This window comes from Myotis daubentonii, chromosome 6 (genome assembly GCF_963259705.1).
Source record: "Myotis daubentonii chromosome 6, mMyoDau2.1, whole genome shotgun sequence".
Taxonomy (NCBI): Eukaryota; Metazoa; Chordata; class Mammalia; order Chiroptera; family Vespertilionidae; genus Myotis; species Myotis daubentonii.
Window position 1 is genome coordinate 37,167,228 of NC_081845.1, and position 13,385 is coordinate 37,180,612.

Sequence of the window (13,385 nt, forward strand, 5' to 3'; positions counted from 1 at the left end):
TTTATTTTCATGGTCTAGAACCAAACCTGCAATATCACCAAGATATGCCTGTATGTATTTCTTTTCTAGAGGTCTTATTTGGTTCATTTGCAAACTTGGTTGCTCATTTTTTAAGTCACTTGTTTTTTACTCAAATTTTAAGTCTTATCTTTTATTTCTTTAAATATATTAAACATACTTGTTTTGTAGTCTATGTCTAATAATCCTAGTATCTGAAACTTTTGTGAGACTGCCTCTACTTCATGGTACTTTATTTTCTTGTGTGTTATGTGGCTTGGCAAAAAAGCTCATTGTACCTTGGTACAGTATCTGTGAGAATTGTCTGTGGTCTGAATGGAAGGGTGTTCTTCTAGAGAGGATTTTCTTTTGCTTATATTAGTTTTCTAGGGGTACTACTAACCTAGGACCAACTTACTAAATTTTCAGCATATGGTGTTTGGACCACCTGGATATTAAAAACTGTGAAGGGTTTGAGATTTTACCCTGCCAGTTAGCCTGACATTATTGCATGGATTTTGGCAGAAGACACGCTACTCTTGGGCTATAGACCAAGGACAGGTTATTACTCAAAGCAAAGGAATAGCTAGAGTATCAGCATTTGTCGTTGGTTTCCCAAGTCTCAATTCCCACAGGGCAACACAAAGTAGTCCAGGTGACATCTACACACGCAGTGGGTTGAATTCCAGGAAAGGAAGTCTGAACTTGCAGAACATGGATCTTTTATAATGGGTAATAAGCATGTATGCCTTTTTCTCCAGAGGTAGACCTTACAGCCATCTCCCAAGACTATGAGCAAATCTGCCCTCGCTCTCTTCCAACACTGCTCAGGATATAAGCCGCTGAAAGAGTCTGGAACAAAGACAGTTGTGCCTCTGCTCACAAGATGTAGAAACTTGAGAGACTCATGAAGAATAGGCTGTTTAAACTGGGTCATGAACCCATGCCTGTGCTTGCAAATTATTACAGTAGCTTTCCCCTCTTCTATCTAGAGCCAAGAAGAAGACAGGTTAAGTTTTCTTGCTGTCCTCTGGTGCAGGGCAGGTGGTTTTGTTGTTGTTGTTATTTGATGAGGGTGACCTTTGTATGTGTGTGCCTGTGAGGTTCTATTAGATTCCTTATCTTGGCTGGTGTCTTGGCTTTGCTCCTATTTCCTCACCTTTCATGACCATCAGAACTCTAGTTCAAAGTCACCAGAATTAAGATACCCTTCACCCTCCATTAAATTTTTCCTTTTGTGCTGTTCACCGCTCTAGATTCCTGGTTTCACTTGTTTTATGGCCTCTGAAAGTTCGTAACTATTTGCTAGCTCAGAAGTTTATATGAACAGATGTTTTTCATGTTCTAGACAGAATTAAATTTGTTTTGTGTGTGAGGGTTATTTTGAGAATCTAATCTCCCAGAGTGCCTGAAATGCAGGGGAGGTTTTCATAATTGGAACTTAGGGTATCATGAGTCACTTCTGAGAATGCTGAATTCACTTTGGCTGGTGTGGCTCAGTTGGTTGGGCATCTTCCTGTGCACCAAGAGGTTGCCGGTTCAATTCCCGGTCAGGGCACATGTCTGGGTTTTGGACTTGATCACCAGTAGGGAGTGTGCAGGAGGCAGCCGATTGATATCTCTCTGTCATCCATGTTTCTCTCTCTCTCTTCCTCTCTAAAAATCAATAAAAACATGTTTTTTAAAAAAGAATGCTGCCCCTGGCTCAGTGGATAGAGTGTCAGCCCATGGACCAAAGGGTCTTGGGTTTGATTCCAGTCAAGGGCACATACCTCGAGCCCTGGTCAGGGCATGTGTGGGAGACAACCAATTGATGTTCTTCTCTCACATTGATGTTTCTCTCTCTCCCTCTCCCTAAAAATCAATGGAAAAATATCCTCGGGTAAGGATTAACAAACAAAAAATAATGCTGAATTCATCCAGAAGACTGGCATGTTTGGAAAAGGGTATACTTAACCAACATAATTAGGAAATGAGGTTTTTTTTAGTTAACTGGGCTTTTCTCCAAGTTAGAATCAACTGTTTTGGGAGTAATACCTCTCCACATAAGGCTTCAGTACATAGAAAGCAAGACCTCAGGATTCTCTGAGTCATATATAGTCACTGTACAGTTACATTAGTTGATTTTGTTGGCAATTTTAGAAATGCTACACACACTCAATTTCATAGCTTTGTATTCCATTTCATAGTTTTGATATAGCAACTACCTGGATCACTACAGCGTTGACACCTTGTGAAATCTTGCCACTCAGTGTAGCCCATGATCAGCAGCATCAGCACCACCTGGGGGCAGTTGGAAACACAGACTCTTAGGCCCATCCCCAGCCCTACTTAAACATAATCTGCACTTTAACAAGATCCCCAGAGGGTTCTTTTGCTCATTAATGTTTGAGAAGCACTGCCCTTTAAAACATGCTTTGGGCTGGTTGGTGTGGCTCAGTGGTTGAGCATCTACCTATGAACCAGGAGGTCATGGTTTGAGTCTCAGTTGGACCATACGCCCAGGTTGGGGGCTTGATCCCCAGTGGGGGGTGTGTAGGAGGCAGCCAATCAATGATTCTCTTTCATCATTAATGTTTCTATCTCTCTATCCCTCTCCTTTCCTCTTTCTCTAAAATCAATAAAATATGTTTTAAAAAATCACCTGAACTTGAATCTTGAAATCTTTCCTACACAAAGTCAAGACCCCACACATTCCAAACCGTGCTAGGGAAGACATGTTTTTGGCCCAGTTCTTCCCAGTGACACTCCAATTAAAACTTAACCTGCATCCCAGCTTCATGGTTCAATTGAAGCATCATCCCATGCACCAAAAGGTTGGGGGTTCAATTCCAAGTCAGGGCACATACCGAGGTTGCAGGTTTGATCCCAATCGGGGCATGTATGGGAGGTAGCTGATCAATGTTGCTCATATCAATGTTTCTCTCTCCCTTTCTATCTCTATAAAATCAATAAAAGCATATACCCGGGTGATGATTAAAAAAGAAAACAACTTGACCTGCCAGCACTATTCCCCCTAACCCTTTAAAAACCTGCCAGAACCCTGGATCAAGATGACAGGTTTGGACTTTCACTTCATCTCCTCATTTGGCTACCTTTTGAAATAAACCCTTTTCTTGTTGCATACCTGGTGTTTTAGCAATTAGTCTTACTGCATGTTGGCAAATGAACTTGGTTTCGATTACACATATACTATCCTATATCATAAAAGGCTAATATACAAATCAACCAAACGGCAGAATGACTAGTCGCTATGATGTGCACTGACCACCAGGGGGCAGACGCTCAATGCAGGAGCTGTCCCCTGGTGGTTAGTGCACTCCCATTGCTGGTGAGCACAATGGTGGTGGCAGGAGCCTCTCCTGCCTTCACAGCAGCACTAAGGATGTCCAACTGGTGGCCTAAGCCATCACTCGGACATCCCCTGAGGGCTCCCAGACTGTGAGAGGGCGTAGGCCTGGCTGAGGGACCTCCCTTGAGTGCACAAATTCTGTGCACCAGGCCTCTAATTACTTATATAACCAATAATTAAACTGTCTCTAATTTTTTAATCTTAAGAACTATAGTCATGTTAATCTTTGTACATTTGTCTGATTACTTTAAGAGTTCTCAAAAGTGGAATTGTTAGGTCAAAGAGAATATATATTTATATATCCTATATAATAAAAGGCTAATATGCAAATTGACTGAACGGCAGAACAACTAGTCACTATGACCCGCATTGACCACCAGGGTGCAGATGCTCAATGCAGGAGGTTCCCCCTGGTGGTCAGTGTGCTCCCACAGGGGGAGCGCCGCTCAGCCAGAAGCCGGCTCATGGCTGGCATGTGCAGTGGTGGTGGCGGGAGCCCCACTTAGCGTGGGGAGCAGGCCTAAGCTGGCAGTCAGACATCCCTCGAGGGGTCCCGGACTGTGAGAGTGTGCGGGCTGGGCTGAGAGACCCCCTACCCAGTGCACGAATTTTCATGCACCAGGCCTCTAGTATATATGTAGGGTCCAGTCCCATAGCAGCATGGCTCTGGTTCCCTGGGACTGTGGGCCAGCGGGGAGGGACCAAGAGGCCAGTCCAATCGCAGAATGGCTCCGGTTCCCTGGAGCCTGCAGGCAGGGGGAGGGACCAAGAGGCCAGTCTGATGGCAGCATGGCTCTGGTTCCCTGGAGCCTGTAGGCAAGGGGATGGACCCAGAGGCCAGTCCAATGGCAGCATGGCTCCATTCCTACAGCTCCCTCCTGCTGCCGCGCCATGGGCGGCCAGCACCCAGGACTGACTTCTGCTGCGCTGGCCGGGACAACCCCTGGTGTTCGGTTGTCCATCTGGACGTTTAGGGCATGACAGACCCTAGCTCTTTATATATTAGGATATACTGATTGATTTCTGAGAGTAAGGGAGAGAGAGAAACATCAGTAAGAAAGAATCATTGACTGTCTGCCTCCTGTATGCCCCCACCTGGGGATTGAGCCCCAAACCCAGGCATGTGCCCTTGACTGGAATCGAACCCAGGACCCTTCCATCTGCAGGCCTATTCTCTATCCACTGAACCAAACCAGCTAGGGCAAAGAGGATATATATTTAAAATTTTAAATTCACACTTCCAGACTGCATTCAAGAAAGATGATATCAATTTACCTTCCTACCAAAAATGTATAACATTATCTAATTTCCCTGTCTTCAGTGAAACTCAAGCAGCAATCCTATATAATAAAGAGATAATATGCAAATTGACCATCACACCCTTGTACAAGATGGCTGTCCCCATGTGGTGACAAGATGGCTGCCACAAGATAGCTGGCAGGGGAGGGCAGTTGTTGGCGACCAGGCTGGCAGGGGAGGGCAGTTGGGGGCAATCGGGCTGGCAGGGGAGCAGTTAGGTGTCGATCAGGCTGGCAGGGGAGTGGTTAGAGCAGTGGTTCTCAACCTTCCTAATGCCGCAACCTTTTAATACAGTTCCTCATGTTGTGGTGACCCCCAATTTCATTGTTACAAATTGAACATAATTAAAGCATAGTGATTAATCACAAAAACAATATGTAATTATATATGTGTTTTCCGATGGTCTTAGGCGACCCCTGTGAAAGGGTCATTCGACCCCCAAAGGGGTCGCAACCCACAGGTTGAGAACCGCTGCCCTAGAGGGTCTGTGGGACAAGATGGAAAGTAAGCAAAAGCACTTCTGCATACTGAAGTGCAATGATTGTCTCGAGGAAAGGCACTTTTGTAATCGCAGGAATTGATTACACAAGTGGACTAGCCACTTTTTTTTTTCCATAGACCACCATTTTTACTCGAAAGAATCACTGCCTGAAAAACTATGATTATTCAGACTGGGTATTTGGTATTTTCTTAGAAATGAATAAAGTGATTCTGTTAATTCAAGGAAAATAGTTAATGGTATTTATTGCCCATGATAACAACTGAACTTTCAAGCACAAATTAGTAGTTTGAAAAATTTACCTGATACCATAAGCTTGATATCTTCCCAATGCTTAAATCTTTCCTGATGAGACCTGTGGTGATATTAACAAATATTTTTTTGATAATGTAATGTGTCAACATTTGGAAGATCTGCATAATTCAGTGAAACATTTTCTGAATGGCTTATGTATGATGCGTAACTTGACAGTGGGACCAATCAACCTACAAATGTGTGAGGAAAAGATGAATTCAAAGTTCAAGATAGGGCAATGGATTTTTAGGTCATAAAGTATGAAAACTTCATTGCTGTTGGTTTCAGATTCTACATTGTTACTCTCCTTTAATAAACTGCCACTTGTTGAGTTTTGATGTATTATCAGAGAATAATATACATGTACTAGTAGCTACCTAAAAGGGCTATTAAAATATTGCTCCCCTTTGAAACTATATATATATACTTGTGTGATTCTAGATTTTCTTCATAACAAGACATAATTAACCAAATAAAACATAACCAAAACAACGTAATGTATCAGAATGCATGCAGAAGCAGATATGGAAATCTAACTGTGTTCTAATAATCCAGGTATAAAGATTTACACACAAGTGAAACAATGACATTCTTTTCATTAATTTTGTTTTGGAAAGTTATTATTTCTTAATATATATTTTTATTGATTTCAGAGAGGAAGAGGGAGGGAGAGATAGAAACATCAATGAGAGAGAATCATTGATCGGCTGCCTCCTGCACGCCCCCTACTGGGAATCAAGCCCACAGCTAGGGTATGTGCCCTTGACTGGAATTGAACCCAGGACCCTTCAGTCTGCAGGCCAACACTCTATCCACTGAGCCAAACCAGCTAGGGCTGGAAAAGTTATTTTTAATATAAATATGTTAACATATTATTATTATTGAATAATTAATAAAAAGACTACTTAAAATTATTTGTTATTTCCAATACACTATCTGGGAAGAAAGACTTATAAACATGATATGCATAAGATGAAGAAAGTGTAAAGAAATCTTACAGAGTGTTACCAGCATGGATGAGGGGCACTCAACGTAGTCTGGGGAGGCAAGAGAAGACTTGATAAATCTCTTTAATAAACTTTCCTGACCTAGATTAGACTATGGTAATAGAAATGTTATCTCCATATTAAAATTTGACTTCCACATAGCTTATAAACTGGTTATGACTAATGGCATAAGCATTAAAAAAGTCACGATTTTGCTAACTACTTCTATCACATGTGCATCAAACCTGATTGGCAAGATTTGTAGCTCAGTTCTCTTTATGACTAATCCACTGGAATCTGGGCACACCCACCTTTCCTTTGACATGAACAAACTATTGAAACCATCAATTTCTTCTTTCATTGCTCTTCTACCTGTGCCAAATGAACTCAATTTTTTTTAACTCAATATTTTAATGTTCAGATCCAACTTTTCAAATACCTTACCTGCAATGTAATTAGGCCTTATTAATTTCTGTGTGATATCATTAATTTGATTTTTGTTTAAAACTTAGGGCAGAAAACAATTAGCGCTGTATTGGGGCTACAAAGTTTAAAGAATGAAAGAATGACTGGCAAAGTCTTATTTGTGAACTTTTAATTTCTCTCTGTTGTCCTGAAAACATAGTAAGCCAAAGAGACAAATAAGGTTACTATGTAGTCTTGTTCCTTTTTGAAAGGAATTTGACTTTTTTCTTCTCTGAATAAAAAGAAAACAACATCCCTCAACTCTTTGAAATAAACATCTGCTCAATAGTGGGGCTGATCAACCTACTTTATTGTTGTTATTGTAGCACATGGTATTTATTGTATATTTGAGGATACCCTATATTTTTCCAAACATAATCAACTGAAAAATAGCAATAGAAAGAAAAAATGTCTTGCAATCTGTCTACAGAGAATATTAGGTTAATTTTTAATAATCAGATTCATCTACCATGATCTATTTTTGTCAAGGTAGAATAGCTAAAAAATAAAGAGGGAATGTTTAATAATATTCTTATAGTTAGACTCTCCTTTATTAAAAGAAAAATACAAATAAGAAAGCCTAATCTGGGATTTCAAGGTGTTTGATGTTATCTGAGACAGATTGCTTTTTATTTTTTATTTAATTTTTTAATTTTTAAAATTTTTTTATTAAACCCTTATTATTCAGATTATTACATTTGTTCCTCTTTTTTCCCCCCGTAACTCCCCTCCACCCAGTTCCCACCCCACCCTCCTCCCTCACTCCCCATCCACTGTCCTCATCCATAGGTGCACGATTTTTGTCCAGTCTCTTCCCACATCCCCCTCACCCCTTTCCCCCCCAAGAATAGTCAGTCTACTCCCTTTCTATGCCCCTGATTCTATTATAATCACCAGTTAATTCTGTTCATCAGATTATTCACTTGATTTTCAGATTCACTTGTTGATAGATGTGTATTTGTTGTTCAAAATTTGTATCTTTACCTTTTTCTTCTTCTTCCTCTCCTTAAAGGATACCTTTCAGCATTTCATATAATCCTGGTTTGGTGGTGATGAACTCTTTTAGCTTTTTCTTATCTGTGAAGCTCTTTATCTGGCCTTCAATTCTGAATGACAGCTTTGCTGGATAAAGTAATCTTGGTTGTAGGTTCTTGGCATTCATCACTTTGAATATTTCTTGCCACTCCCTTCTGGCCTGCAAAGTTTCTGTTGAGAAATCAGCTGACATTCGTATGGGTATTCCCTTGTAGGTAACTGAGTTTCTTTCTCTTGCTGCTTTTAAGATTCTCTTTGTCTTTTGCTCTTGGCATTTTAATTATGATGTGTCTTGGTGTGGTCCTCTTTGGATTCCTTTTGTTTGGGGTTCTCTGCACTTCCTGGACTTGGAAGTCTATTTCTTTCACCAGGTAGGGGAAGCTTTCTGTCACTATTTCTTCAAATAGGTTTTCAATATCTTGCTCTCTCTCTTCTTCTGGCACCCCTATAATTCTGATGTTGGTGTGCTTGAAGCTGTCCCAGAGGCTCCTTAAGCTATCTTTGTATTTTTGGATTCTTTTTTCATTTTGCTTTTCTGGTTGGGTGTTTTTTGCTTCTTCGTATTTCAAATCGTTGACTTGATTCTTGCGATCCTCTAGTCTGCTGTTGGGAGTCTGTGTAATATTCTTTATTTCAGTCAGTGTATGCTTAATTTCTAGTTGGTCCTTCATCACAACCTCGAGGGTCTCATTAGATTTCTTGTAGGTCTCATTAAGTTTATCGGCAGTTGCTAGAAAATTCTTGAAAAACCTTAAAAGCGTGGTTTTGAGCTCTATATCCAGTAGTTTGCTTTCCTCCATTTCTGTCATTTGTGTCCTTTTTCTTTGTCTCCGCATTTTTTATGCTTCTCTGTGTTGATAAAGTGGTTTTCTGTGCTAAGTGTCCTCTAGGGCCCAGTGGTTCAGCCTCCCCAATTACCTGAGGAGGACACTCTTGGTGCACCCCCTTGTGATCTTTGTGCACAGTCTTGTTGTAGTTAAGCCTTGATTGTTGTAGGTATCACTGGAACGAATTGGCCTCCAGGCCAATTGGCTGTGAGAATCAGCTGTGTCTGCAGTGGGAGAACTTCTGTGCCGGAGACACCCCTCTGGGGCAAGACTTGCTTCAATGGGGCTTTGGTGCTCACTGAGTCTGCCCCCTGAGTGTGTCCTTTATGTTTCCATGGAGCTGCAAACTGGATGGTCCCACTCTGACCTCTGGGTATACTGGCTCCTGGATCTCTAGGGAGGTGCTAATCTAGCCCTTGCCTGAGGCTATCCAGCAAAAGCCTCCCTGCAGGGTTTGGGCTGGGCGGGTCCCACGGGATCAACAAGGCGGGGCTAGCAGTTATGGCTGCTCTCAGTCTTGCCCTCAGAGGCTTTGCTTCTCAATGTCCCGGTAATCGCTGCAAGCCCCTCTGAGAGAAAGCTGCCCTCTAGTTCCGACCGCTGCCAGACAGTCCGCTTCTCCCATATGAGTCTGGGTCCCTAGAGACTCGCCCGGAACTGGAGCTCAGAGCCTGAGACTCCCTCCCGATTGAAAATGATAACTGCTCCCTCAGCCTCCAGCCCGATCAGCACACACCTCTGCACCTTAGTATTTTACTCCCACACTGCGCCTCCTCTGAGTCTCGGTATGCTTTTCTCTTTCCTTCTAGTTGTAGAATTTCCACTCAGGCAGCCTTCCTGTTGTTCTGGGTGATGTCTGTTCCATATTTTAGTTGTATTTTTGAAGTGGTTGTGCGAGGCAGCAATCTCTGGTGTTTACCTATGCTGCCATCTTGGTTTCTCCTATTGCTTTTTATTTTTAACAAAAAAGCATCTGGAGATCCAAGATGGCACCAGAGTAGGTGGAAACTACACTCACCTCATCACAGGACCAAATGAAAATTACAACAAAATCACAGAACATTCAACTGAATAACTAAGTGAAGTCTATGCTCAGTCATAGGCTGGGAGTAGCTCATGGGGAATATGGCCTCACTGCAAATGCAGTGGTAGATTCAGAGCTTAGCAGCTGGGCCTCCCTTCAAGAAGACGACCCACGAGGCATATTTTACAGATTTCACATTATTGTCAGGGCTGCATAATCATTCATTCATGGATGTGCCCTAATTTATTTGTCCAGTCCCCCTCTAGTGAACATTTCTGAGGTGGTTAAGGCAATTCCTGAAGGGGACTCCCAGCAGCTTAGAGGTATACATCCTTTAGTCCTGAACGGGGATCCGGGAGGCACATCACAGTTTCCACCACAAGGAGTATAATTGTAGGATACTACTATGTAACTTTGATAAATGCTGCTAAGATCAAAATCTAATGTAGCCCTAGCCGATTTGGCTCGGTGGATAGCGCTTGGCCTGTGGACTGAAGGGTCCCAAGTTCGATTCCAGTCAAGGGCATGTACCTTGGTTGCAGGCACATCCCCAGTAGGGGGTGTACAGGAGGCAGCTGATTGATGTTTCTAGCTCTCTATTCCTTTCCCTTCCTCGCTGTAAAAAATCAATAAAATATATTTTTTAAAAATCTAATGTATAACATTGGTATGTATTTTTCAAATATTTACTTCCATAGGCAATGTAGGAGAGTATCTGTTTTCCCATATCCTTGATGACACAGGGTGTGGTCCAATTTTGTTATTTTTTTGTTGTTAAGATTTTCATAATTATATTTTAATTTTCACTAACACAATGGTCCACTTTCCATTTACGTTTTTTTTTTTTTAATCCTCACCCAAGGATATTTTTCCATTGATTTTTTTTTTTTTGAGAGAGAGAGTGGAGGGAGAGGGAGAGATAGAGATAGAGAAACATCGATGTGAGAGAGACACATTGATTGGTTGCCTTTCTGTGCTTCGACCAGGGCCGGGGATCGAGCCTGCAACCAAGGTACAAGCCCTTGACCAGAAATGAACCCGGAAAGCCTCAGTCACAGGCCGATGCTCTACCCACTGAACAAAACTGGCTAGGACCACTTTCCATTTATTTTCAAGTACATATGCATTAAGATCTGGCTCTGCAATTTATTAGCTGTTTCAATTTGTTCGAAGATAAAACAGGAATAATATAGCAGACCTAATAGGGATATTTTGAGAATAAATGAGTGCAAAACTCCTATTTTAAAATAGCAACCAACCAGCCCTAGCTGGTTTGGCTCAGTGGATAGAGCATTGGCCTATGGATTGAAGGGTCCTGGGTTCGATTCTAGTCAAGGTCATGTGCTAGGGTGAGGAACTGAGTCATGGAAGGGTTACAAAATGTTAAAGAATGTGGTAAGGGAAGGAAATGAGACATAAGAAATTGAATATACTGGAAAAGGGGAACTGACGTATGGAGAGGAATTATGTCAGGATGTGAAGAAGGATTGTATTAGGGTTAGGAACCATGGAAGGATAATTGCTAGATTGTCATAGAAAAACAATGTGCTATGATACGCTCCAGCCAGGTGTGACTCTGTTTACCCCCCTTTTGTGCTTATGGACTTCTAATGGAATGCTTTGTAGTTGATTTTTCCTAACACTGATTTGCTATAAAAGATCATACTGGCCGAAACCGGTTTGGCTCAGTGGATAGAGCGTCAGCTTGTGGACTGAGGGGTCCCAGGTTCGATTCTGGTCAAGGGCATGTACCTGGGTTGCGGGCACATCCCCAGTGGGAGATGTGCAGGAGGCAGCTGATCGATGCTTCTCTCTCATCGATTTTCTAACTCTCTATCCCTCTCCTTTCCTCTCTGTGAAAAATCAATAAAATATATTTAAAAAAAAAAAAGATCATACTGCACCCTTGGTCTTTGCCACATGCTCCGAATCTCCCAGAGGGGGAGATAGGCGCTGTGGTCAGCTGGCCAGCTTAATAAAAGGCTCTTAAATTTAAATTCCGAGTCAGTGGTCTATCTCGTTGAGCCAACCCATAACAGTCACATGCCTGGGTTGCAGGCTCAACCCCCAGTGGGGGTGGGGGGGCACACAGGAGGCAGCCAATCAATGATTCTCTCATCATTGATGTCTCTCTCTCCCTCCCTCTCTGAAATCAATAAAATACATATAAAAAAAATAAAATAGCAATCAACCAAAAAATATTCTCCACACTCCACCATCATACACTGATGATTTCCATATCTGTACATTTAGGTCAGACTTCCTATTAGCAGGTAAAAATACTCATCTGCTTACTAATTATTTTTATCTTTTTAAAAATATATATATTTCTTTATTGATTTCAGAGAGGAAGGGAGAGGGAGAGATCATTGATCGGCTGCCTCCTACACGCCCCCCACTGGGCATCGAGCCCACAACCCAGGCATGTGCTCTTGGCCAGAATTGAACCTGGGACCCTTCAGTCCACAGGCCGACGCTCCATCCACTGAGCCAAACCAGCTAGGGCTGTTCTTTCTTTCTTTCTTTCTTTTTTAGGGCTGTTATTTCTATGTTGATACCTCACAGGCATTTCAAATTCAACATGTCCCAGGCAAACTCATCATCTTTCTCTTATAAATTGCTCCTATTCTTTTGTTTTCCCATCTTCTCCTTCCCATATTCTCTTCTCATTAACCCTCATATTTAATTAATCACTAGGTCCTGTTGAATTTCGTTCATAAATAATTCTGGTATCTGCTTTTTTTCTCATAATCAGCGCTATCAATCCATGGTTCAGATCCTTGTATTTTACAAGTTTTATGCAATAGCTTTTTACTATTTTCACCTCCCCCAAGTCTATCTCAAATACTGTTGTCAGAAGGATTTTTTGAATACACATTGGTTACACCACTCCTTAGCTCACAAGTCTTAGCTCAGTAGCTTCCTATTGCCTACAGAATGCTGAAATCTAAAACTTCTGCTTAATATACATAGCTCTTTCATAATTTGACCTCTGCTTATCTGTCCAGTTTCTTCTTAGCCTCCTCCCCTCTCCCTTCTTCCGCCCTCCCTCACCCCTTCCCTTTCTCCCCCTTCCTCTCCTTCTTCCTCCTCCAATAGGTTTTAGTTCCCAGATGGAAAAAGATCAGTTTTCATCTAGTACAGTGGTTCTCAACCTTGGCTGCACATTAGAATAACCTGGGAATCTTTTTAAAATCCTGACTTCTGGGCCTCATCCTCAGGAAATTCTGTTTCTTTGTTACGGGGTGGGGCCACAACATTAGTAACAAAGAAACAGAATTTCCAGAGGATGAGGCCCAGAAGTCAGGATTTAAAAAAGATTCCCAGGTGATTCTAATGTGCAGCCAAGGTTGAGAACCACTGCTCTAGTATCTCCAGCATTTATCATAGTGCCTGGAGACAAGAGAAACTCAAATACTTCTTGATTTACTTCAAGATCTGAGGAAGTTTCTCAGGGAACTTACTGTTGTCCTAAATAAACCATCCTCCTTCCTCCTCCTTCTAGGTCCTAGCAGTGGTTCTCAACCTTCCTAATGCCGCGACCCTTTAATACAGTTCCTCATGTTGTGGTGACCCCCAACCATAAAATTATTTCCATTGCTACTTC